A 26,631-nucleotide genomic window follows, 5' to 3' on the forward strand; every position below is an offset into this window, starting at 1 on the left:
TGTAATCAAATATACATATGGGCTTGTGGACTTAGCACATCTGACCCCAAACCGTGACAGGGGAAGTGCTCTCAGCATGAATTGTAGTGAGCACGCACACGTCACGCCTATCTGAGAACTTGACTGCGAGCACTTCGTTGGAACGCAGCGCAGTGCTCTAGGATTTCTGGAGCTTCTCGCAAACAAGCCCCTCCAATAACTTTGGTGCCGGTAGACGTATCTTCACAACATTTTCAAAACTCGTGGGGCGCTCCGGTCCACCCCTGGTGGGAACGCGTTGGGTGCGCGACTCCAAGCAAAAAAAAATTAATATTCTGTAAATATACATCAAGGATATGTGTTTAGATCTTGGGTGGCTCTAAAAAGAGCCCTTGTGTTTATTGAGAGATTTTGGTATCTATGCAGAGTCTAAACTTGTTGAGGAAGACTGTTACTCTCATCTGTAAAATGTATACCATCTCTCCTATAGATGCCATCCATATTAAAACGCAGATTGTTGTGGTAAATGGACCCCATCCTATCCTATAATCTCAGAGATAAACAGAAACAGCTTTATTGACATGTTTCCTAGCTTTCTCAATCTGTGGACAAAATTGATTGGACCAATTCCATTTCTGTCTTTGGCATATGTTAAAATAGACAAAGGCAGTTTGGGGGAAAAGTGACATCAATCCTCTAAAGGTGTCCTTCATAAGCATTTCCAGGCCTACCCCAGTCAAAGTGCCTAGGTCATTGCCACCACAGTGCACAATTATGAGGTAAGGGTGTTGGAGATGTAAAAAGGATTTAACCAATGGCATCAATTGGTGCCTGTTAGAACTGGGGTCACCAATTCCGACACGGTAGCTTGGTGCGAGGTAGGAAGGCACCCGGAGGGAATGTGTAAAGCACTGGTGCAGCACTCACTCACACAGACCAAGCCATGCACACACAATGAAGGACACAACAACAGATGGTTTAGTGAAAACACAAGATTCTTCATCTACTTCATAGTGGGGAAAATCAATTCATTTAATGAATAAGCAGTTACGATTGCAATAACCTTGAATTCATTTAAGTAAAGGCACCAGACAACTGCAGGGCAACAGTCCATTCATCACAGTAACTAAATCAGTGCATTTCAGGAGAACAAACAATTCATCAAGCCACGAGAATCAGGGACTGGCAGGGCAACAAATGAGTCATTGAAATCAACCGGGCATCAATTCACCTAAGTGCGCCAGGGCCTGAAACTGCAGGCCGGCCAAAGGCAGTAGCACAAACCCTTCCAAAAACAGGGGTCACTGCAGGTAATGGGTTACAGGTTAACACAGGCTTAAGTTCATTCAGGGTAGTCCAATGAATTAGGAACTTAATGCAGGTAGGCAGTTAGCATGGGCAGCATTATCGAGGCACACCTTCCTGAAGTGCAACCCTCTCTGTTGGGATATCCAACATCAGCACCATTTCCTGAGCCTAGGTATCATACAGGTATCATCCCAACAGAAGGGCCGCTCGGTGCGTAATCCAGGCCCCTAGGCCCAGCAGGGGGCACACCACGTCGGCCCAGTCAGGAGGAAGGTTAGATACTCCCCACTACCGCTTGGCCTACCTCTCCCACCGTCTTGGGCGTGCCTGAGGCGGCCACTCGAATTTAGTCCGCCTCCCCGTGGTGATTGTGGGCCTCACCTGTGGTGATTGTGGGCCTGGCCTCCCTCCCCTGGGGAGAAGAGGCAAGTCCCAGTCGTTCGCTCCGTGCCGTTGATGAGTACAGGCCCCAGCTAGGCCAGCAGGACACAAGGGTTCGCTCTCCTGCAAATGGAATCTACAAGGAAGTTGGCACGGAAACTGCAAAGTACAAAGACAAAGTTTATTAACCCTTAAGGGTGGTCCTACAACCCATACAACACTCTTCAGTATTGCATAGGGTAGCACAAAGAACTTGCGTACACGGTCCCCTTTTATACACAACAGAGGGGCTCATAAGTGGGTGGATACAACATGAGGCAAAGAGTATTACCTTTTTTGGTCATTTTCGATACAGAATCAATATGTGGGCGGAGGAACTAATTTCCTGAGCCCGCGAAAACATGGTCAAGCAAGGACTAACTGATAACAGATGTGGTCAAGTGTGGGCATGCGCCAGACGGACAAAGGGGCTATTTATAGACTGTTACTAGGCAGATTATAAGAGCAACTAACACAAAGATAGGACTCTTCTCGTGCTACGCACGTGGAGGCATGATAATACAAAATGGAGTCCAGACTTTAGTCAACATAACGGGAGAAACTCGGTCATAAAAGGGGAATTCATGTCTTTAGTGAATGCTTACTCACATCGTTATTTCAATTTTCAACAGACGACCCTTTCAGCATTTACTGAAGACATCCGGTTTATTAGAATAATCATCGTATATATCAATCTTCATCATTTCCTCTATTTCTTTAGTCAGATGTTTCTGGTAAGTGACATTGGCAATAGCTTTCTTATCAGGAATGCAGAGTGACACACATAGGGAACAGAGTAAAGGACCACATTGGATACAAATGCAACAGGAAAACAGAATTGCTACAATGATACAGAGACCAGTTAGAACCTTCCATCCCCATGTGGTGATCAATGCCCAAAACCATCCAGAAAAGGTCCAAGCGCCATTTTCTGTATGGATTTCAGCTGCAATTTTATGCAGTTTATTTATTTATTTTTTTTTTTTTTTTTTTTTTTAAACCTTTATTTGTGCATATGAAAAGGACAAATACGGGCCTACAACCATCAGGCCGGCCACAAAACGGTTAAGCACTGAGACACACATTACAACCCCTGTGCGTCAATGGTCAAGATTAGCAACGATTCAGGAGTTATACACTGGAGAGATCCTTGACACCAGGGGAAGGAGAAGTAAAGGTTAATTTTAAGGTTTTCAAAATAATTTTATCGAGGAAAAAGTCAGTAGAGGATAGAACCAAGGAGATTCGAGTCCGCAAGATGGCTTCATCACACGGGAGAGCAGCAGCATCATTAAAACGGCCATAGAAAATCTCAGACAGTGAGGCGATGCAGTTATATAACAGGATAGTCACATGAGTAAATACGCACCCCTCCAAAGCCGCCCCCACTCAATCCACCCCACACCCGGACCCCGAATCGGAAACAAGTATAGCGCAGAGACATAGAAGAAAGAGGCCCATAGAACTAAAAAGAAAAGGTAAATTACCCCCCCACCCTACACCAATGCGGAGGCTACGGCCTGCCCCCCCCCCCCGGCATAGTGCCTGTCGCCCAATGAACCCGAAATATAGACAAGAGAGAAAGTAGGAATAGAGTAAAGAAAATAAGAAAACAAAGAAGAAAGCGGGGAGGAGCCCACGTAACCTCGGAGCGCCCGAAACCACCGGCCAACTACGTCTACACACACTGAGAACCCACTACACCCAAAGGCGGTCGTGTGAAGATAACATGTCACAACAATATAAATGAAGGCAGACAAATCGCGACGAGTGCGCACAACATATGCAGACAGTTCCAGTCCCGGTCCAGCCCATCCGTGACACCATGGTGATAGAAATCAATCTAGCCCTGGCCCGATCGCGGGCGTAAGATTAGACTAGCCCCCACATGAAGGCCCCGCAGCCCGTGCAGACAAAGACAATATGGCCGCTTGGGAGAAGATGGAGAAGTAGAGTCACAAAATGGCCGCCGATCATCTATTGAGGTCCCCTTGTGCACCATATAAAATCCAGACCTGGCCTGTAAAGTACAGAAGTTCCACATAAAAGAAGCCGTAGGCCACCGTGAACGGTTCCTCGAGGACGTCAGGTGTAGCTCAGCTGGATACTCTTGCGGACGCGGTGAGGCAGGCAACAACAAAGCAGGCAGCAATGAACGGGGAAACAAAGTGTCCACAATTGAGCAGGAGATCGATTGATCCTGGGTGCCGGGAAAGCCAGATGCAGCCACCAGTGTAGCACGGTTATACACAGTCGTTGCGTCCCCGCAAGAGGACAGAAGCACTGGCAGACCCACGTCTTGTTGAGAACAAACGGGGCGCTCACGACCCGCAGCCGACAGTATGGAGTCGAACCGCTCACTCAGCGTTTGCAAGCCGACACACAATTGCAGACGAAGGTCCCGCAGGGCAGCCAGAACGGAGCCGCATGTCAGCGGAAGCTGCGCCCCCACATCGGCAGCAATCCGGGACGGCACTGTGGAGCTGGAGTCTGGTAGAGGGAGGGCGAAGCGGGCAGCGGGCGAGACCGGAGCATCGCCCCCCAGCAGCGAGCAGGCAATCAACGCCATGTTTTACCGCTGAACGGTACAGTGGCCAGGGGGGGGTCGTAACAAGGAGGCAATTCCACGCAGGTCTGCGCCGCAACAGGTGAAAGCCAACAGTCGCTTCCCCTCCCTCGGACTCCCTTTGCAGCCGACTAGGCAATAGAAGAAGGGGGTCCGCAGCCTTCCACAGCGCGGGCCACAGAGCGAAGCAGGAGACCCGCCACACCGGGGCCTACCCTATAGCTCCAGCCCGTCAGGCGAAAGGTGAAGGAGGTGTCCGGGCGTCTCTCCCCCGGCTCATCTGGCGACAATCCGTGGTGTGAGGCGGGATCGGGGCTGCGGGGCTCAGATTTGCGCCGGGGGTCCAGTGACTGCGGAGCTTCCAGGGGGCCGGCCAAGGCCACAATAGAGCAGGGGTCCAGCGCGGAGAACAAAGGCACCAAGAACTCCGGCATCCGGGCGGGCTCAGACTCCGGGAAAGCGGCGGCGCGGTCAGCGCGTCGTCGCGCACGTTGCACCTCGAAAATCGGCAAGGATAGGAATCAGGATGATAGTCCGAGGCCAAGGGCCGGCGGAGCCGGGCGCTCAAGCGTCTGCTCCGGTCGCCATCTTGGCTCCTCCCTTTATGCAGTTTATTGATAGCATTATAAACTGATGGCGTGTGGTCAGGAATAAACACGCAACAACTGCTTCCGATAATTTTACAAGCTCCACCTCGGTCAGCTAACATAACATCTAACACCATACGATTGTGCAATGCGACAATTCTAGTAATTTGCAATTCTTCCGTTAGATTCCCAAGAGCAGAAGCGGTTTGATTTGTCACAGCCTCTACAACTCTTGTTAACCTTCGAACTTTCCTACTATTTAGGGCAGCTCCAACAAAGAAAAACAATCCTAAATTAAAATCAATATACTGCTGCAGACTAGTGTCAGTTTGGTCCACGTCATCAATCGATAGAGTACGTTTATACCTATTTACAGTCACATTATTCAACAACTTCAAATCTTTATGATAAGATGCAGGTGCCAAGAATACAGGAGGTAATAGAAATGCTACATAACATACTCCGGACCAACCGGCTGGCAAGCGGTAATAACCTTTATTTCCACACACGAAGTATGTATTATGGGATGCTAAGAAGGTACTATTATTCAACCCGTCGATATTTAAGATAGTGATGCAATCACTAACACCCACAGGAATATAACCCACACTCTGGACACACAGGTCCGCTTGAGCTTGTGCCACTTGAATCACAAATCGGTCTTTCCCCACAGTGTCTCTGGTGTTCGTGAAAATATAGGGAATCGATTCATTGTCCGGTCGATACTCTTCCCATTCCCAAATTGTCCCATTCGCTTGCGGATATCCATCTTTATCTTGGTGACATTCCCTATTAAGTCTGAAGAGTAACCGTCCCACTGTAGGTTTCCGGGTGGCAAAAAGTAAAGTGTACCATGCTCTACAGGAGCCATTATGAGAGAAAGGAAGGGGTATAAACGGCGTTCCTCCTTTCTTCTGGTGAGCTGGCATCATGCCACATATCCAACAGTTCGTAGCATTGGTGGCAACATGGGTATGATGCAACATCTGGATGAAAGTGTTATTCAAATAAGACTGACGATGCTTCAACTCTTGATACGGTAGTGTATAAAAGTAGTGCTCCTCAGGCACTGGAGTAGTCAAAACAAGTAACTTTCGAGCAGGAGTCACATCCTCCACAAACCATGTGGTTATCCCAACAATAGCTACTGTGAACATAAAACCTGTTGCACAAAAGATTCTCTTTTTCTCCATGTCAGAATGAAATATCAATATCTTCCTGAAACTAAAAGGTTGTCAGAACTCTTCCCCTTAGGCAGCGGTTGATTTCTTCACCAGCGGGCCAAGACGGGTGTCGCTACACTAATGCAGGGCTGATCCCCCCCCCTTGCCTCATTGGCTCTCCGTTTCACTAACCCAAGGGCCGTTCTGACAACGTGTACTGATACTGAAGAATTCACTTCCTTGGTCTGAGATGATATCGCCATCCTCCAGGAATCACGTGGTCCGGAAAGAGCTCCTCAGTGTCGTTCGGTTCCACAGCACGGCCTTTCTCTGCAGTCAGAATTTCTCGATGGTCGGTCAATACAGCAGGCTCCACCAATCCGGGCGGCACTTTGCGACAGTGCAGGGAATGGATCCAATTCTTTCGGTTGGAAACCCGCACAGCCGTCCTCGTTGCAAGTAGGACTTGCTCAGGACCAACCCATCTCGGCTCCAAGCTGTTCGTCCTTTCAAAAATCTTCACCATATCATAGTCTCCAGGTCGGAGACTGTGACCTTCGCCGGTGGACCGATCAGGGAGCGCCTCCCGGACCTGTTGATGAATAGAAACCAAGTTATCCGTTAACTGTGCCAGATAATCATTCATCATTACACAAGGTACATCATACACAGCCTTAGGTCGTGGTGGACCCCAAATATTCATTGGGCGTCCAAAAACAATCTCGTACGGTGTAAGACCAGTTCGAGAGTGCGGTATCGATCTAATTGACAATAATGCCAGCGGTAAAGCATCTGGCCAAGTCAAAGAAGTCGAAGCTTGGATCTTAGCGATCTTGAGCTTCAGTGTACCATTATACTTCTCGACCAGTCCTGCAGACTGAGGGTGAAACACTGCGTGGAACTTCTGGGTGATGCCCAGACCCTTCAGAACATACTTTATAACATCCGCTATAAAGTGGGGTCCGTTATCACTCCACAGCAGTCTACAAACGCCATATCGAGGGAAGAACTCCTTCAATAGCATCTTGGCAGTAGTCATTGCAGTATTATCTTTCGTAGGGTATGCCTCGACCCATTTACTAAAGGCACATACCACTACTAGGACATACTTCAAATTGTTACAGCGCTCAAGCTGGATGTAATCCATCTGCAAAACCTCAAAGGGTGCAGTAGGTGTCGCAAATCCTCCTGCTGGAGTTCGAGTACCCTTTCCTGGGTTGTACCTTAGGCAAATCATGCAGGTCTGCACTACCCTCTTTGCCGTGCTAGCAATCTCTGGATGCTCCCAGACTTGAGTAAGCAATTTTACAATTGCGGAAGCTCCAACATGTGCTAGCCCATGTGCCATCTGAACCATAGGTTGTACAAAAGCTGTGGGTAACTTCCATCTATCCATCTGCTTATTTCTCCAACAACCCTCATCATCCAATTCTCCATCATTGGACCATTGCTCCCGTTCTTTGTCAGAAGCGGTCCTCTGTATTTCCAGCACCTCTCTTTTCGCATCGTGCCATCTTTCTACCTGTGACTTTACTACATACATGGCAGTAGCACCGGGCTGCATCGCAGTGTCCCGTGCCACCCGGTCTGCCAAAGCATTCCCTTCTCCGACTTTATCAACCACTTTCTTATGGGCACTACATTTAATGATAGCAATTTTCCTCGGATATGTCAATGCAGTCAAAAGGTTGTGAACTAACTCTCCATGCATTATTTGTACTCCATGCAACGTTAGAAACCCTCTCTCCTTCCAGAGTAGGCCGAAATCGTGCGCTACTCCGAAAGCATAGCGGCTATCTGTATAAACATTCACACACAATCCTGTGCTGAGCTCACATGCTCGTGTTAATGCTATCAGTTCCGCTGCTTGAGCTGATTTCTGTGGTATGCGTGCTGTCTCCACTATTGTTTGCAGTGTGGTAATTGCATACGCTGCTGAAGTCGTACCATCTGGTAGCTTCAGGCATGATCCATCCACCCACAATTCCCCATCTACATCTGGAAAGGGCGTATCTTGGAGATCAATACGACCCTTTGTCTGTTCCTCAGTCACAAGAATACAATCATGTGCTTTCCGTGCCTCAGACTGAGATTCTGGGAACGGCAACAATGTAGCCGGATTTAACGTTACACACCTCTTTAACGTAATATGAGGAGCCAAAAGCGTCAGCTCATATCCCGTTAAACGGGCACTGGTCAAATGCTGCATCTTTGTCTGATTAAGCAGGGCATCAACAGCATGGGGACTAATACCAACAGCTTATGAGATAACACAATTCCCTCGCTTTGGCGTATTGACACAGCTGTCGCCGCAACCGAGCGAAAACAACCAGGCAATGCTCGGGCAACAGGATCAAGTACAGCTGAAAAATACGCACAAGGGCGCTGCTTGTCGCCATGCATCTGCACTAAAACTGATAATGCACATCCATCTTTCTCATGCACATACAGCGAAAAGGGTTTTGTATAATCAGGGGTCCCTAACACTGGTGCTGAACAAAGGGCCTGTCGCAATTGCTGGAAGGCAGTGTCACACTCATTTGACCAAGGAAGCGGAATAGGTGTGTCTTTTGTCAAAAGGGCTAACAATGGCTTGGCTATGTGTGAAAACCCTAATATCCATTGCCTACAAAAAGAAACAAGACCCAAAAATGCACGCACGTCCTTCTGTGTGGAAGGCACTGGCGTGTCCAAAATTACTTGAATACGATCTGGTGTGAGTGCACGCCCCTCCTTAGACAAAAGGTGACCCAGATAAGTCACCTTTGGTCTACAGAACTGCAATTTTTTCCTCGACACTTTGTGATTGTGAGATGCCAAAAAGGAAAGCAAGGATAACATGCTTTTCTCACACAGCTCCGGAGTGTCAGCCGCCAACAAGATGTCATCGACATATTGTATGAGGGCGACTCCCTCGGGCAAAACAAAGGAGTCCAATTGTCTTTTCAAGGCTTGACTGTAAATGCTAGGGCTTTCTGTGTAGCCCTGAGGAACTCTACAAAATCGATAAGACCTGTTATTCAGAGTGAAACCAAAAAGGTATCGGCTATCGGGATGAATAGGAATCGAAAAGAAAGCATTTTTCAAATCAATCACCGAAAACGTGGTCGCCGTTGGCGGGACCAAAGTGAGCAACGTCGTGATATCAGAAACCACTGGATACTGAGGTATCACGATCTTGTTCACCTCCCTCAAATCAATTATAAACCGATAAACTTTGGCATCCGTATCCTTCTTCAAGATGGGTAAAATTGGACTGTTACAGACGTTGTAGGGAACTTCCTCCACTACTCGCACCTTAATCAAATCCTGCACAATCTGTATAAGGGCCTCCTCCCCCTCCTGGGAAATACGATACTGCGGGAGGCGTGGTAACACCGCCCCCTCCTGGACACTAATATGGACAGGCGGAATCACCATTTGTCCCACATCGGTATCCGAAATGGCCCACAAAGTACGAGGGAGAGTTGCTAACACAGTATCCTCTGTAACCACACACATCCGTTCAGACAGAGGGTGATTATCCTTTAATATCACACGCACTCCAGCGGGGGAGCAGCGGATCGTAGCTCTGAAGTGCTTGAGCATATCAAGACCCATAATGTTGTCCGGCGTGTTCGGGGCAAGCAAAAACGGACAGGGTGCAGAAAAGGAATCAACCTGGAATGTGAGGGGTCGAGAAAGAGGGCTTCGGGAGAGCGTACCGTCAAACCCTACCGATGTAACCATTAAGCCAGATGGGGGAGCCCTCGGAACCAATTGTTTAGACAGCGCGCTACGAGTCGCTCCTGTATCCACTAGGAACTGATCAGTAGAACCCAAAACCTTCGCTGATACATAAGGACCCTTCTGATCAACCGGCACCTCAACTGATTCTAACCCCCATCCAACGCATTCCTATGCATGCTGTGAATCATGGTACCCAGAGCGGTCAGTCCCTGACACTTGGTACTGGTTTTGTCGATCAAAGACATTAGGTCTATCTCGTTGCTGCCCGGTAGGTTCAAAACGAGCGTGATCATTAGAATTCCCTCTAAAATTCGAAAAAAACCCTCTACCTCTCGGTCCACCCTGATTATGCCCCTGACGCGATGCATACAACGCCGGGCAATCTCTGGCCCAGTGTCCCGATTGTTTACAATACGCACATTGATTCCTATTCAAATCAGATCGGCCCAAAGGAGGACCATAAGATCCTCCCCTACCTCTATTGACACCCCGACGAGGCGGACCGTACACTTGCGCTAACATCACCTTCGTTTTTAAATCTTTCGACTTCTTCTCCTCCTGCCCCTTCGCTTCTTGCTCCTGACGCTCATAATACTGAGCTATAGTCAGGAGGGCTGTCGGAGACGCGGTGGACCAAGAACTTTCACTCGCTTTTAGGCGGGCTGCTATTGCCGGTAATAAATTCGCCACATATTTATCAGCAAAGAGGTGTCGACCCGTATCATCCGTAAGTGACTGACCACTAAAATCATGAAATGTCTCCTCAAAGCGCGTAAAGAAATCTGCAACTGATTCATCAACTTTCTGTTTACACGAAGCTAACATATTCCAGTCAATCGTTTTAGGGGGAATGATTGTTTTTAACTTGGTCAAAATAGCAGCGGGGAGATCTAGGATAATCTGAGGTGGTTTCTGCGCGGGCTTCCTCTCCCTATCCTCATCCTCAAGTTCAGACCACCGAGCCTTAAAAGCGGCAACATCGTCCACCTTCCGTACGGATCGCCACATATCCGGTGGTAAAATAAGCCCAAAGAACAGATCTATATCTGCTAAGGTCATAGTACAAGAATTCAAGGCCCCCTCGACTTCTTCGTAAAAGGCCGCTGGATTCTTGCGGGGATCAGGCAATGCATTCTTTAATGCCATAACATCAGCCCTATGCCAGGGAGTATAAACCCAATTGTACACAAAATATCCCTTAGCATCGGCGGAGGTAACATCCGCACTAGTTCCCGCTCCTTTAGGAGGAACATACAAAGGTGCTGCCTCTCGCATTGGTTTAGCATGCACTAGTTCGCTCTTATCTGAGTGGGAGGTAGATGATTGGTCATCACCGACACGTAAATCCGACTGCTTTTCCTCCTCTGCTCTTAGGCGCGCTCTCTCTTTAAGGTCACTCGCCGCGTCCCGCAATGCAAACAGCCGTCGAGCCGCATCAGGCGCCTTAGAGGGAGAAAAAACACTGTTACGCAATGCTTTAGCATCTAATACTACATCATCAGGCTCAAAAACTGCCGAATATTTCCGAAAGACAGAAATCACTTCATCAGAAAAGTGTCCCAAAAAATACAACTTCTCTCTATCCTGCCACTTTTCCCAAGAGTCCAACAATTCAGCGAGGGATAACTTGCCCTTAAGTGCACGAAAGGAAACTTGCCGAAGCTCACCCATTCGGTCAACCGATAACATGGACCGCGTGTCTACCTTACCCGAAGCCGATCCAGAATCCTGTGACCTCGGGGCAGACGCGCCAACATAAGGGGGCGGAGAGCGATCTAATAAATAAAAATCATCGTCAAGATTAGTAAGGACAGGATAAAGTGGCTGACGGACAGCATATTGACCCGAGACTTGCAGCCTACGCTCTTTCTCTTGTCTCTCCGTCTGTCCTCTTTCCTCCCGACGCTTCGCTTCCTGTGCTCGCACATGATCATTCTTCCGTTGCTCTTTATCAAACAGCGCTTTCTCACGTTTCTCTCGCTCACGCACTTCCTTCACCCATAATCGCACACATTCAAACATGTCTTGCCGAGCACGCCGTTTACACATACACTGCTCCACATACTCAATCTTACGCATATCAAACGATCCATACAAAGGCCATCGTAACTCAGGATCCTTCTTGGTGTATTTCCTCCATACTGTGCTGTACATTATAGAGGAAAGACCATGCTTCACATACATATCCCTATTAGGAGTCCCCTCTGGGGGAGCTGGAGTAGATTCCTCAAGGTTTAACCGGTTTCCAAAGCAGCAGCACCACTTACGGAGTGCGCTAAAAGCAGGCATGCTCAAAAATAATGCAAAATATGCAGTATTATCAAAAATGGCACTTAAACGTTGTGCCGTTCAAATTTACACAACCTCGGAGAAATATCTCCACATTACCTGCCTATATGTGTTGCAACGCATATATTCTCACAATAATCAATACAAGATATGACCGGTCATCACAAATCAAACTCAAATAGCCAAACCCGGCTTCAAAAACTCGGAGCAAGTACCGTACAGCGGTTCTTACCAATCAAGAGTGTCCAGATTCCAACTGCCAAGCTCCAAAATTCGCCCAAACGGCTGTCACGGCAGGACCAACAGAAGAGGTCTCAGTCGAGGACCGGCGCCACCCAGATGGTCAGCTCGGAAGGGGAGGAAGAAAACCTCGGGATGCCAGGACTAAAGTGCCTCTGGCAGTGATCACATCCCCGGCCAAATTCCTCACCTTCGTCACGACCAGTCCTTCGAGCATCCGAGTCGCCGATGAGCCCCACGTGACGGGCGCCAATTGATGAGTACAGGCCCCAGCTAGGCCAGCAGGACACAAGGGTTCGCTCTCCTGCAAATGGAATCTACAAGGAAGTTGGCACGGAAACTGCAAAGTACAAAGACAAAGTTTATTAACCCTTAAGGGTGGTCCTACAACCCATACAACACTCTTCAGTATTGCATAGGGTAGCACAAAGAACTTGCGTACACGGTCCCCTTTTATACACAACAGAGGGGCTCATAAGTGGGTGGATACAACATGAGGCAAAGAGTATTACCTTTTATGGTCATTTTCGATACAGAATCAATATGTGGGCGGAGGAACTAATTTCCTGAGCCCGCGAAAACATGGTCAAGCAAGGACTAACTGATAACAGATGTGGTCAAGTGTGGGCATGCGCCAGAGGGACAAAGGGGCTATTTATAGACTGTTACTAGGCAGATTATAAGAGCAACTAACACGAAGATAGGACTCTTCTCGTGCTACGCACGTGGAGGCATGATAATACAAAATGGAGTCCAGACTTTAGTCAACATAACGGGAGAAACTCGGTCATAAAAGGGGAATTCATGTCTTTAGTGAATGCTTACTCACATCGTTATTTCAATTTTCAACACCGTCCCCCGATTCCCAGCCTCCGGTTCTCCTTCCGGCCCGGGAAGCAATGAGGTCGCGGCTACTTAGGGGCCGGGCGCGGCGGCCAATGGGAGTGCGGCTGTCAAGGGGGCACGGCCGCAGGAGCCAATGGATGCACGCCTGCTGAAATGGCGTGACTGACGAGGGCCGCGAGTCAAGGCTCCGTGCACGGTCCCAGACCTGGCGCAGCCCCTGCCGGAACCACGGCGGCCCCTCGCCTGAGCGCTCCTCCGCCTCTCAACGATGCAGGGTCAGCGCGGCTTCCCCACCGGCTTGTGGGAAGCCCGCACACCTCTCCTCGCCTGAGCGCTCCTCCTAACTCCTGGGCCGCGGCGGTGAACGGGGCCAGACAGCGCTTCTGGAGCACAGCGCAAGTTACAGGTACCCCGGCGGCGATGATCTTGGGCAGCTCGCGCTCCTCAGCGCGGAAGGGGGCACCGCCTGCATCGGTAGGTTCCAGGGGGACAGCGCTGTCAGGGCACGGCGAATAACTTCAGGTCAGTACTAATTAGCCCTGCGCTAGGGAGAGGCACAGGTTCTTCCAGCCAGGCGCTCAGGTCGCTCCAGTGCAAGTAACAGGTGACCAGAAGATAGCGCTTAGTGAGCACAGCTCTGGCAGGAGTGGGGGTAAGTCCTGGAGAAGCAGCGCTTGGATGGCACAGCACTTACCTTGGAGGGCTTCCAGCGCTTCCTAGACTTGGTGCCGGCAGAGGTTGACAGGTAGTGGTTGTAGAAGGTAGTTGCATCGGGGGGGGGTTGGAGTTGGCAGGCACAAGAGGCAGGGTGGTCCCTGCAGCACACTGGAGTTGGTCCCCTGGGCTCCCCCCTCGCTGGGCAAGGTCAGTGGCAGGCAGAGTCCCTCATCTAACTTGGGTACAGCAGGGCCTAGACTCAGTCAGTCCCAGTAGTGTATGTTTCTCCCCTAGGCCCAACCACCTATGCTCCGGCAGAGGTTCCCCCAGGTCCAGTGGTGCCCCAACTGACTAGTCAAGTTTCCCTCCTTTCCTCTTATACCCCCAGGTCAGGTGACCCTCCTGCAAAGGCGGCAAAGCATAATCCCTCCCAGGGCAGGAAGGTTCCAGGAGCTTCCACATAATAGTCTATGGGACAAAAAGGCGGGATGGAAAAAGATACTGTATCAGAATGTCCCAGCCTGCTCCTAACCACTAGTGTGTGTATGCAATGGCCACTCCGCAGTAGCAGGGGCCTGTGGCAGCCATGTTGTTAGGAGAGAGCACCTCCACCTCAGTACTGTTTAGCAGTGGTAAGGCGCCCAGAGACCTAGGGCCAACAAAAAGATGGCGGCAAAAAATTAGGCAACAAGGGCAGAAAAAGGGGTAGACCACCCTAGGGCTGACAGGTCTGACATGCGTCCCCCCCAGCCGAAAGTGGGGAGAGCTACCCAGCCTCTAGGGAGTTCTCTTCACTAAGGCGGAAGAACCGGGAGAGACAGTCAGCGTTGGCGTGGTCTACTCCGGGTCGATGTTCCACCTGAAAGTTCATCCCCTGGAGGGAAATGGACCACCTCAACAATTTGGGGTTTTCGCCTCTCATTTGCATGAGCCTGTGAAGGGGACGGTGGTCGGTCTGAATGAGGAAGTGAGAGCCAAAAAGATATGGCCTCAGCTTCTTCTGGGCCCAAACCACGGCGAAAGCTTAGCGTTCTATGGTACTCCACCGCTGTTCCCGGGGGAGTAGACTTCGGGAAATAAAGGCCAGTGGCTGGTCTTGGCCTTCCTCATTCAGTTGTGCACAGCTCCAATGCCATGCTCAGAGGCGCCTGTCTGCACAATGAATTCCTAGTTGAAATCCGGAGTCCGAAGCACCGGAGCGGTGCACAACGCGTGCTTCAGGGTCTCAAAGGCTTCTTGATGGGCAGCCGTCCAAATGACTCTACGGGGTTTCTTTTTAGAGGTCAACTCAGTCAGAGGGGCCACGATAGTTCCGTACCTCTTGACGAACTGGCGGTAATAACCCGAAAGGCCGAGAAAAGCCCGGACCTCCGTTTGGGTTTTGGGGTCTCCCAGGCCAAGATGGTCTCAATTTTGGCCTTGAGGGGTTGCACCTTGCCCCCGCCCACCAGGTGTCCCAGGTAGACGACAGATCCCTGTCCAATCTGGCACTTGCTAGCCTTGATGGTTAGGCCAGCCCGTTGTAGAGCCTGTAGCACCTCCTGGAGGTGCTCCAGATGGTCCTCCCAGCTGCTGCTGAAGACAGCTATGTCGTCCAGGTAGGCAGCTGAGAAGGCCTCTAGGCCAGAAAGCACCTGGTTAACCAACCGCTGGAAAGTGGCCGGAGCATTCTTGAGCCCGAAGGGCATCACCCGAAATTGAAAGTGGGCCTTGGGGGTGGAGAACGCAGTCTTCTCCTTTGCTCCATCGGCCATGGCAATCTGCCAGTATCCTGACGTCAGATCGATGGTACTTAGATACCGAGCTGCTCCCAGCCGGTCAATCAGCTCATCCGCCCTAGGGATCGGGTGAGCATCCGTCTTGGTCACGGAGTTCAAGCCACGGTAATCCACACAGAACCGGAGTTCTGGTGTGGTGCCCGGTGGGGCTGCTTTCGGCACCAACACCACCGGACTAGCCCAAGGACTGCTGGAAGGTTCAATCACCCCCAGCTACAACATCTTGGCCACCTCAGTCTGGATGCTGGACTTGATCTTGTCGGACAGCCGGTAAGACTTGGTTTTCACGGGCGGGCTGTCCCCTGTGTCCACGTCATGGGTACACAGATGCGTGATCCCAGGAGTGAGGGAGAACAACGAGGCGTACTGGCAGTCCCTCTGTTACTCGGGGGTCAAGGATGGGGAGAGGACCATTCCCTCCACCTATCCATCCTTCTCTTGAGTCGCCAGAAGGTCTGGAAGAGGCTCACTCTCTTCCTCTTCGCTCCCATCCGTCACCATAAGGAGAGCAAGCTCCGATCTCTCATGATGCGGCTTCAGGTGGTTCATGTGGAACACCCTATGGGGTTGTCGGGGCGTCTTAAGGTCAACGACATAAGTGGTCTGGCCTCTCTTTTCCACGATGTCGTACGGCCCAGTCCACCGGTCCTGGAGGGCACTAAGCTCTCCGGGCTCCATGACCCACACCTTCTGTCCAACTCCACCGTCCGAGCGTTGCAGTCATACCACTCCTTCATGACGGCTTGACTAGCCTCCAGGTTGTCTGAGGCTTCCTTCCACAGCTTGGCCATCTGGCTGCGGAATGCCAGCATATAGCTGACCACGTCCCGGGGAAGCTTCGCAGAAGTCTTCTCCCACCCCTCCTTCACAAGGCTGAGGGGCCCCCTAACGGGGTGGTCATAGAGAAGCTCAAAGGGGCTGAAACCGACCCCCTTCTGCGGCACCTCTTGGTAGGAGAACAGCAGGCAGGGTAAGAGGACGTCCCACTTCCCTCTCAAGTCCCACTTCCGTCGCAAGTCCTCAGGCAGACTCCAGATCATCCCCTTCAGAGTCTTGTTAAAGCGCTCTACGAGCCCGTTAGTCTGGGGGTGGTAAGGAGTGGAGAATCGGTAGGTCACTCCGCACTCCTTCCACATGGCCTGCATGTAGGCCGACATGAAATTAGTGTCCCTATCTGACACCACGACCTTGGGGAATCCCACATGGGTAAAAATCCCCATCAAGGCCCGCGCCACCTCAGGTGCAGTGATGGTCCTCAGAGGAATCGCCTCCGGGTACCGGGTGGCGTGGTCCGCTAACACCAAGATGAACCGGTGTCCCGAAGAAGTTGGCGGCTCCATCGGCCCGACAATGTCAATGCCTACCCACTCAAAAGGGGTACCGACAACTGGGAGCGGTTCCAGAGGGACCTTCAACTTGGTCCCAGTCTTGCCACTCGCCTGGCAAGTCTTACAGGTCTTGCAAAAGGTGTCAGAGGCAACTCGCATTCTGGGCCAGTAAAAATGTGGGACCAACCTAGCAAAGGTTTTGTCCTTGCCCAGGTGTCCTGCTAGTGGTATCTCATGTGCCAATTCTAGCAGAAAGGCCCGGTAGCATTGGGGGACCACTAAGGCCCTAGATGACCCATGCTCCAGAGCCTTAGGCTCACTGTAGAGGAGGCCATCCTCCCAGTAAATATGGTAATTGCCGGTCTCTTGGTTCGTCGCTTGGGCTTCGGCCTGTCGCCGCATACCTTCAAGCGTGGGGCACTCCCTCTGTGCCTGACAGAATTCCTCCTGGGTAGGCCCTCCTTCCACCTGCCACTCTGCAGGGGTCGGCAAGTCCTCCTCAGGAACAACATCCACCTCCGCGGACTCCGGGGTCACCTCCGTGGGCTCCCCATCTATCTCGCAGGGTGCGTCTTCCACCACATCCCCTTGACCAGCATTGGGCTGGGCTATTGTTCCAGGCTCCAACCCGGGTTGAGTTCCTTGCCGGGCAGCCATGGACCTCGTAACCACACAGGTCCATCCTGGTAACCCCCAGCATCTCAGCATGAGCGTTGAACTCCACCTCCTTTCAGGCGGTATGTTCCAAATCGTTTCCGAGCAGACAATCCACTGGCATGGCAGGGCTGACAGCAACTCTCAACTGACCTGAGACTCCTCCCCAATCAAAGGGAACTTGGGCCACGGGGTAATAACTCAGGCTGTTATCAGCCATTACCACCGTGTTGAAAACTAAAACAGCGATATGATTAAGCATTCGCTGTAACGAATCAAGCTGCTGCTGCTCTTGGGAATCTTACGGAAGAATTGCAAATCACTAGAATTGTTGCGTTACAGAATCGTATGGTATTAGATGTTATGTTAGCAGACAGAGGTGGAGCATATAGAATTATCGGAAGTAGTTGTTGTGTATTTATTCCTGACCACACACCATCAGTCTATAACGCTATTAATAAATTGCATAAAATCGCAGCTGAGATTCATACAGAAAATGGCACTCGGAGCTTTTCTGGATGGTTTTGGGCATTGATCACTACATGGGGATGGAAAGTTTTAACTGGTCTCTGTATTATTGTAGCAGTTCTGTTTTCCTGCTGCATCTGTGTTCAGTGTGGTCCTTTACTCTGTTCTTTATGTGTGTCATTTTGTATTCCCGATAAGAAAGCTATTGCCAATGTCACCTATCAGAAACACTTAAACAAGGAGGTGGAAGAGATGATGAAAATTGACATATATGATGATTATCCTAATAAGCCGAATGTCTTCAGTAAATGCTGAAAGGGTCGTCTTTTGAAAACTAAAACAGCGATATGATTAAGCATTCACTGAAGACATGAATTCTCTATAGTCAAAACGTGTTTCTTGTCTTATGTTGACTAATGTCCGGACTCCATTTTGTATTGTCATGTCTCCACGTGCTTTGCACGAGAAGAGTCCTACCTTTTCGCTAGTTGCTCTTGTAATCTGCCTAGTAACAGTCTATAAATAGCTCCTTTGTCCGTCTGGCACATGCCCAGACTTGACTACATCTGTTATCAGTTAGTCCTTGTTTGACCATGTTTTCGCGGGCTCAGGAAATTGTTAACTCCGCCCATACATTGATCCTGTATTGAAAATGTCTATAAATGGTAATGAATTTTGCTCTATGTTGTATCCACCCACTCATGAGCCCCTCTGTTGTGTATAAAAGGGGACCATGTACGCAAGTTCTTTGTGCTACTCTATACAAAACTGAAGAGTGTTGTGTAGGTTGTAGGACCACCCTTAAGGGTTAATAAACTCTGTCTTTGTATTTGAAGTTTCCGTGCCAACTTCCTTCTAGCTTTCGTACACAGGAGGGCGAACCCTTGTATTTGCGGGCCTAGCTGGGGCCTGTATTCATCAATTGGCGCCCGTCACGTGGGGCTCATCGGCGACTCGGATGCTCGAAGGATTGGTCGTGACGAAGGTGAGGAATTTGGCCGGGGATGTGATCACTGCCAGCGGCGTCTTTTAGGCCTGGCATCCCGGGGTTTCTTCCTTCCCTTCCGAGCTGACCATCTGGGTGGCGCCGTTCCTCGACTGAGACCTCTTCTGTTGGTTTGCCGCGTGATAGCCGTTTGGGCGAATTTTGGAACTTGGCAGTTGGAATCTGGACACTCTTGATTGGTAAGAACCGTTGTACGGTACTTGCTCCGAGTTTTGAAGCCTGGGTTGGTTATTTGAGTTTGATTTGTGATGACCGGTCATATTTTGTATTGATTACTGTAACAATATATGCGTTGCAACACATATAGGCAGGTAATGTGGAGATATTTCTCCGGAGTTGTTTAAATTTGAACGGCGCAACGTTTAAGTGCCATTTTTGATAATACTGCATATTTTGCATTATTTTTGAGCATGCCTGCTTTTAGCGCACTCCGTAAGTGGTGCTGCTGCTTTGGAAACCAGTTAAACCTTGAGTTATCTGCTCCAGCCCCCCCAGAGGGGACTCCTAATAGGGATATGTATGTGAAGCATGGTCTTTCCTCTATAATATACAGCACAGTGTGGAGGAAATACACCAAAAAGGATCCTGAGTTACGGTGGCCTTTGTATGGATCGTTTGATATGCGTAAGATTGAGTATGTGGAACAGTGTATGTGTAAACGGCGTGCTCGGCAAGACATGTTTGAATGTGTACGGTTATGGGTGAAGGAAGTGCGTGAGCAGGAGAAGCGTGAGAAAGCGCTGATTGATAAAGAGCAACGGAAAAATGATCATGTGAGAGCGCAGGAAGCGAAGCGCCGGGAGGAAAGAGAACTGGCGGAGAGAAAGAGCGTAGGTTGCAAGTATCGGGTCAATATGCTGTCCGCCAGCCACTTTATCCTGTCCTTACTAATCTTGAAGATGATTTTCATTTATTAGATCGCTCTCCACCCCCTTATGTTGGCGCGTCTGCCCAGAGGTCACAGGAGTCTGGATCGGTTTCGGATAAGGTAGACACGCGGTCCATGTTATCAACTGATCGTATGGGTGAGCTTCGGAAAATGTATTTTCGTGCGCTTAAGGGCAAGTTATCTCTTACTGAATTATTGCCATCTTTGGACAGTTGGCAGAATAGGGAAAATTTATATTTTGTTGAAACTTTTTCTGATGAAGTGGTTACTGCCTTTCGGAAATATTTTGATGTTTTTGAGCCTGATAGTGTAGTATCAGATTCTAAAGCATTACGTAACGGTGTCTTTTCTCCCTCCAAGGTACCCGATGCGGTCCGACGGCTGTTTGCATTGCGGGACGCGATGTTTGAACTTAAAGAGAGAGCGCGCCTAAAGACAGGGGAGGAGGAGCAATTGAATCCACATATCGGCGGGAAACAGTCGTCTACCTCCCATTCAGATAGGAGTGAACTAGTGCATGCCAAACCGATGCGAGAGGCGGCACCTTTGTATGTTCCTCCTAAAGGAACGGGAACTAGTTCAGACATGTCTTCCCCCGATGCTAGGGGATATTTTTTGTATAATTGGGTTTATACTCCCTGGCATAGGACTGATGTTATGGCATTGAAGAATGCATTGCCTGACCCCCGCAAGAAACCAGCGGCCTTTTATGAAGAGGTCGAAGGGGCCTTGAATTCTTGTACTATGACTTTAGCAGATATAGATTTGTTCTTTGGGCTCATTTTACCACCGGATATGTGGCGATCTGTGCGGAAGGTGGATGATCAAGCCGTTTTTAAGGCCAAATGGTCTGAGATTGAGGATGAGGATAGGGAGAGAAAGCCTGCGCAAAAACCGCCCCAGCTTATTTTAGATCTTCCTGCTGCTATCTTGACTAAGTTGAAAACGATTATTCCCCCTAAAAAGATTGACTGGAATATGTTAGCTTCGTGTAAACAGAAGGTTGATGAATCAGTTTCAGACTTCTTTACGCGTTTTGAGGAAACATTTCATGATTTCAGTGGTCAGTCACTTACGGATGATACGGGTCGACATCTTTTTGTTGATAAATATGTGGCGAATTTATTACCGGGCATAGCAGCTCGTTTAAAAACGAGTGAAAGTTCTTGGTCCACCTCGTCTCCAGCATCCCTCCTGACTATGGCTCAGTATTATGAGCGGCAGGAACAAGAAGCGAAGGGGAATGAGGAGAAGAAATCGAAAGATTTGAAAACTAAGGTGATGTTAGCACAAGTGTATGGTCCGTCTCGTCGGGGTGTTGAGAGAGGTAGAGGAGGATTTTATGGTCCCCCTTCGGGTCGGTCGGATATTAATAGAAATCAATGTGCGTATTGCAAACAGTTGGGTCATTGGGCCAGGGATTGTCCGGTATTATACGCACCTCGTCAGGGACGTGGTCAGGGACCGCCGAGAGGTAGAGGGGGCTTTTCGAATTTTAGAGGGAATTCCAATGATCGTGCTCGATTTGAGCCTAATGTGCAGCAACGAGATAGACCTAATGTGTTTAATCAGCAAAATCAGTATCAAATGTCTGGGAATGACCGCCCTGGGTACCATGATTCGCAGCATGCATAGGATTGCGTTGGGTGGGGGTTGGAATCAGTTGAAGTGCCAGTTGATCAGAAGGGTCCTTGTGTCACAGCAAATGTTTTGGGTTCTCCTGATCGGGTCCTAGTTGATACAGGAGCTACTCGCAGTGCGCTGTCCAAACAATTGGTTCCGAGGGCTCCCCCATCTGGCTTAATGGTTACATCGGTAGGGTTTGATGGTACACTCTCTCGAAGCCCTCTATCCCAACCCCTTGCATTTCATGTTGACCAATTTTCTGCACCCTGTCCGTTTTTGCTTGCCCCGAACACGCCTGACAACATTATGGGTCTTGATATGCTTAAGCACTTTAGAGCTACGATCCGCTGCTCCCCTACTGGAGTACGTGTGATATTAAATGACAATCACCCATGACAGAACGGATGTGTGTGGTTGCAGAGGATACTGTATTAGCTTCTCTCCCTCGTACTTTGTGGGCCACTTCGGATACTGATGTGGGACAGATGGTGATTCCGCCTGTACACATTAGTGTCAAGGAGGGTGCTGTGTTACCACGCCTCCCTCAGTATCGTATTTCCCAGGAGGGGGAGGAGGCACTCATACAGATTGTGCAGGATTTGATCAAGGTGGGAGTAGTGGAGGAAGTTCCATACAGTGTCTGCAACAGTCCTATTTTACCATTTTGAAGAAAGATACTGATACTAGGGTTTATCGTTTTATTATTGACTTAAGGGAGGTGAATAAGATAGTGATACCTCAGTATCCAGTGGTTTCTGACATCACGACGTTGCTTACTCTGGTCCCGCCAACGGCGACCACATTTTCGGTTATCGATTTGAAAAATGCTTTCTTTTCGATTCCTATTCATCCTGATAGCCGGTATCTTTTCGGCTTCACTTTGAATAATCGGTCCTACAGATTTTGTAGAGCCCCTCAGGGTTATACAGAGAGTCCTAGCATTTACAGTCAAGCATTGAAAAGACAATTGGATTCCTTTGTTCTGCCTGATTGTGTAGCCCTTATACAATATGTCGACGACATATTGTTGGCGGCCGACACTCCTGAGCTATGTGAGAAATGCACGTTATCCTTGCTTTCCTTTTTGGCATCTCACAATCACAAAGTGTCGAAGAAGAAACTGCAATTTTGTAGACCAAAGGTGACTTATTTGGGTCACCTTTTGTCTAAGGCGGGGTGTGCACTCACACCAGATCGTATTCAAGTAATTTTGGACTCGCCAGTACCTTCCACACAGAAGGACGTGCGTGCATTTTTGGGTCTTGCTTCTTTTTGTAGGCAATGGATATTGGGGTTTTCACATATAGTTAAGCCATTATTAGCACTTTTGACAAAAGATAACCCAATTCCTCTTCCCTGGCCAAATGAGTGTGAAATTGCCTTTCAGCAATTGCGACAAGCCCTTTGTTCAGCACCAGTGTTAGGTACCCCTGATTATACGAAGCTCTTTACATTGTATGTACATGAGAGAGATGGATGTGCATTATCAGTTTTAGCACAGATGCACGGCGACAAGCAGCGCCCCTGTGCATATTTTTCGTCTGTACTTGATCCTGTTGCCCGAGCATTGCCTGGTTGTTTTCGCTCAGTTGCGGCGACAGCTGTGTCAATACGCCAAAGCGAGGGAATCGTGTTATCTCATAAGTTGTTGGTATTAGTTCCCCATGCTGTTGATGCCCTGCTTAATCAGACAAAGACGCAGCATTTGACCAGTGCTCGTTTAACGGGATATGAGTTGACGCTTTTGGCTCCTCATATTACGTTAAAGAGGTGTGTAACGTTAAATCCAGCCACATTGTTGCCGTTCCCGGAAACTCAGTCTGAAGCACGAGAAGCACATGACTGTATTCTTGTGACTGAGGAACAGACAAAGGGTTGTATTGATCTCCAGGATACGTCCTTTACAGATGTAGATGGAGAACTATGGGTGGACGGATCATGCCTGAAGCTACCAGATGGTACGACTTCAGCAGCGTATGCAATTACCACATTACAAACAATAGTGGAGACAGCACGCATACCACAGAAATCAGCTCAAGCAGCGGAACTGATAGCATTAACGCGAGCATGTGAGCTCAGTGCAGGATTGTGTGTGAATGTTTATACAGATAGCCGCTATGCCTTCGGAGTAGCGCACGACTTTGGCCTACTCTGGAAGGAGAGAGGGTTTCTAACGTCACATGGAGCACAGATAATGTATGGAGAGTTAGTTCACAACCTTTTGACTGCATTAACATATCCAAAGAAGATTGCTATAGTTAAATGTAGTGCCCATAAAAAGGTGGTTGATAAAATTGGAGAAGGGAATGCTTTGGCAGACCGGGTGGCACGAGAGACTGAGATGCAGCCTGACTCTACTGCAATGTATGTTGTGAAGTCGCAGGCAGAAAGATGGCACGATGCTAGGAGAGAAGTGCTGGAGATACAGAGGACCGCTTCCGATAAGGAACGGGAGCAATGGTCCAATGATGGAGAATTAGATGATGAAGGGTGTTGGAGAAATAAGCAGTTGGATAAATGGAAGTTACCCACAGCTTTTGTACAACCTATGGTTCAGATGGCACATGGACTAGCGAATGTCGGAGCTTCCGCAATTGTAAAATTACTCACACGAGTTTGGGAGCATCCGGAGATCGCTAGTATGGCAAAGAGGGTAGTGCAGACTTGCATGATTTGCCTGAAGTATAACCCAGGAAAGGGTACACGGACTCCAGCAGGAGGATTTGCAACACCTACTGCACCCTTTGAGGTTTTGCAGATGGATTACATTCAGCTTGAGCGCTGTAACAATCTGAAGTATGTTCTAGTAGTGGTTTGTGCCTTCAGTAAATGGGTTGAGGCATATCCTACGAAAGACAATACTGCAATGACTACAGCCAAGATGCTATTGAAGGAGTTCTTCCCTCTGTATGGTGTTTGTAGATTGTTGTGGAGTGATAACGGACCCCATTTTATAGCAGACGTTATCAAGTATGTCCTGAAAGGACTGGGAATTACCCAGAAATTTCATGCAGTGTTTCACCCTCAGTCTGCGGGATTGGTTGAGAAATATAACGGTACTTTGAAGCTTAAGATCGCTAAGATCCAAGCTTCGACTTCTTTGACTTGGCCAGATGCTTTACCGCTGGCATTGCTGTCAATTAGATCGATACCGCATTCTCGGACCGGTCTCACGCCATATGAGATCGTGTTTGGACGCCCAATGAATATTTGGGGTCCACCGAAACCGAAGTCAGTGTATGATGTACCTTGTGTAATGATGAATGATTATCTGGCACAGTTAACGGATAATTTGGTTTCTATTCATCAACAGGTTCGAGAAGCGCTCCCTGATCGGTCCACAGGTGAAGGACATAACCTCCGGCCTGGAGACTATGTTATGATCAAGGCGTTTGAAAGGACGAACAGTCTGGAGCCGAGATGGGTTGGTCCTGAGCAAGTCTTGCTCGCAACGAGGACAGCTGTGCGGGTCTCCAATCGGAACAACTGGATCCACTCCCTGCACTGTCGTAAAGTGCCACCTGGATTAGTGGAGCCTGCTGTATTGACCGACCATCAAGAAATCCTAACTGCAGAGAAAGGCCGTGCTGTGGAACCGAACGACACTGAGGAGCTCTTTCCGGACCAAGCGATTCCTGGAGGAAGAAGATATCATCTCAGACCGAGTAAGTGATTTCTTTCTGTATCAGGACACATTGTCAGAACGGCCCTTAGGTTAGTGAAACGGAGAGCCAATGAGGCAAGGGGGGGGGATCAATCCTGCATTAGTGTAGTGACACCCGTCTTGGCCCGCTGGTGAAGAAATCAACGGCTGCCTAAGGGGAAGAGTTCTGACAACCTTTTAGTTTCAGGAAGATATTGACTTTTACTACAAAATGGAGAAGAAGAAGATTTTTTGTGTGACAAGTTTTATTATCATTATAGCTATTGTTGGTATAACCACGTGGTTTGTTGAGGATGTGACTCCTGCCCGTGAGTTGCTTGTTTTGACTACTCCAGTGCCTGAGGAGCACTACTTTTATACCCTTCCGTATCAAGAATTGAAGCATCATCAGTCTTATTTGAATAACACTTATATCCAGATGCTGCATCATACCCATGGCGCTACAAATGCTACAAACTGTTGGATATGTGGTATGATGCCAGCTCATCAGAAGAAAGGAGGAACGCCGTTTATACCTCTTCCTTTCTCTCACAATGGCTCTTGTAGAGCATGGTACACTTTGCTTTTTGCCACACGGAAACCTACAGTGGGACGATTACTTTTTAGACTTAATAGGGAATGTCATCAAGATAAAGAAGGCTATCCACAAGCGAATGGGACAATATGGGAGTGGGAAGAATATCGACCAGATAATGAATCAATCCCCTACATCTTCATGAACACTAGAGACATTGCTGGAAATGAGAAATTCGTAATCCAAGTGGCACAAGCTCAAGCGGACCTGTGTGTCCAGAGTGTGGGTCATATTCCTGTTGGTGTTAGTGACTGTATTATTGTTTTGAATATAGATGGATTAAATAATAGTACTTTCTTAGCTTCCCATAATACGTACTTCGTATGTGGGAATAAGGGTTATTATCGCTTACCAGCCGGCTGGTCCGGAGTATGTTATGTAGCATTCTTATTATCCCCTTTTTTTGTTAGCGCCTGCATCCTATCATAAAGACTTGAAATTATTGAACAATGTAACTGTAAATAGATATAAACGTACTCTATCTATTGATGATGTTGACCAAACTGGTACTAGCTTACAGCAGTATGTTGATTTTAATTTAGGATTGTTTTTCTTTGTTGGAGCTGCCCTAAATAGTAGGAAGGTTCGACGATTAACGAGAGTTGTAGAGGCTGTAACGAATCAAGCTGCTGCTGCTCTTGGGAATCTTACGGAAGAATTGCAAATCACTAGAATTGTTGCGTTACAGAATCGTATGGTATTAGATGTTATGTTAGCAGACAGAGGTGGAGCATATAGAATTATCGGAAGTAGTTGTTGTGTATTTATTCCTGACCACACACCATCAGTCTATAACGCTATTAATAAATTGCATAAAATCGCAGCTGAGATTCATACAGAAAATGGCACTCGGAGCTTTT

This window comes from Triturus cristatus, chromosome 6, assembly GCF_964204655.1.
Source record: "Triturus cristatus chromosome 6, aTriCri1.1, whole genome shotgun sequence".
Classification (NCBI taxonomy): domain Eukaryota; kingdom Metazoa; phylum Chordata; class Amphibia; order Caudata; family Salamandridae; genus Triturus; species Triturus cristatus.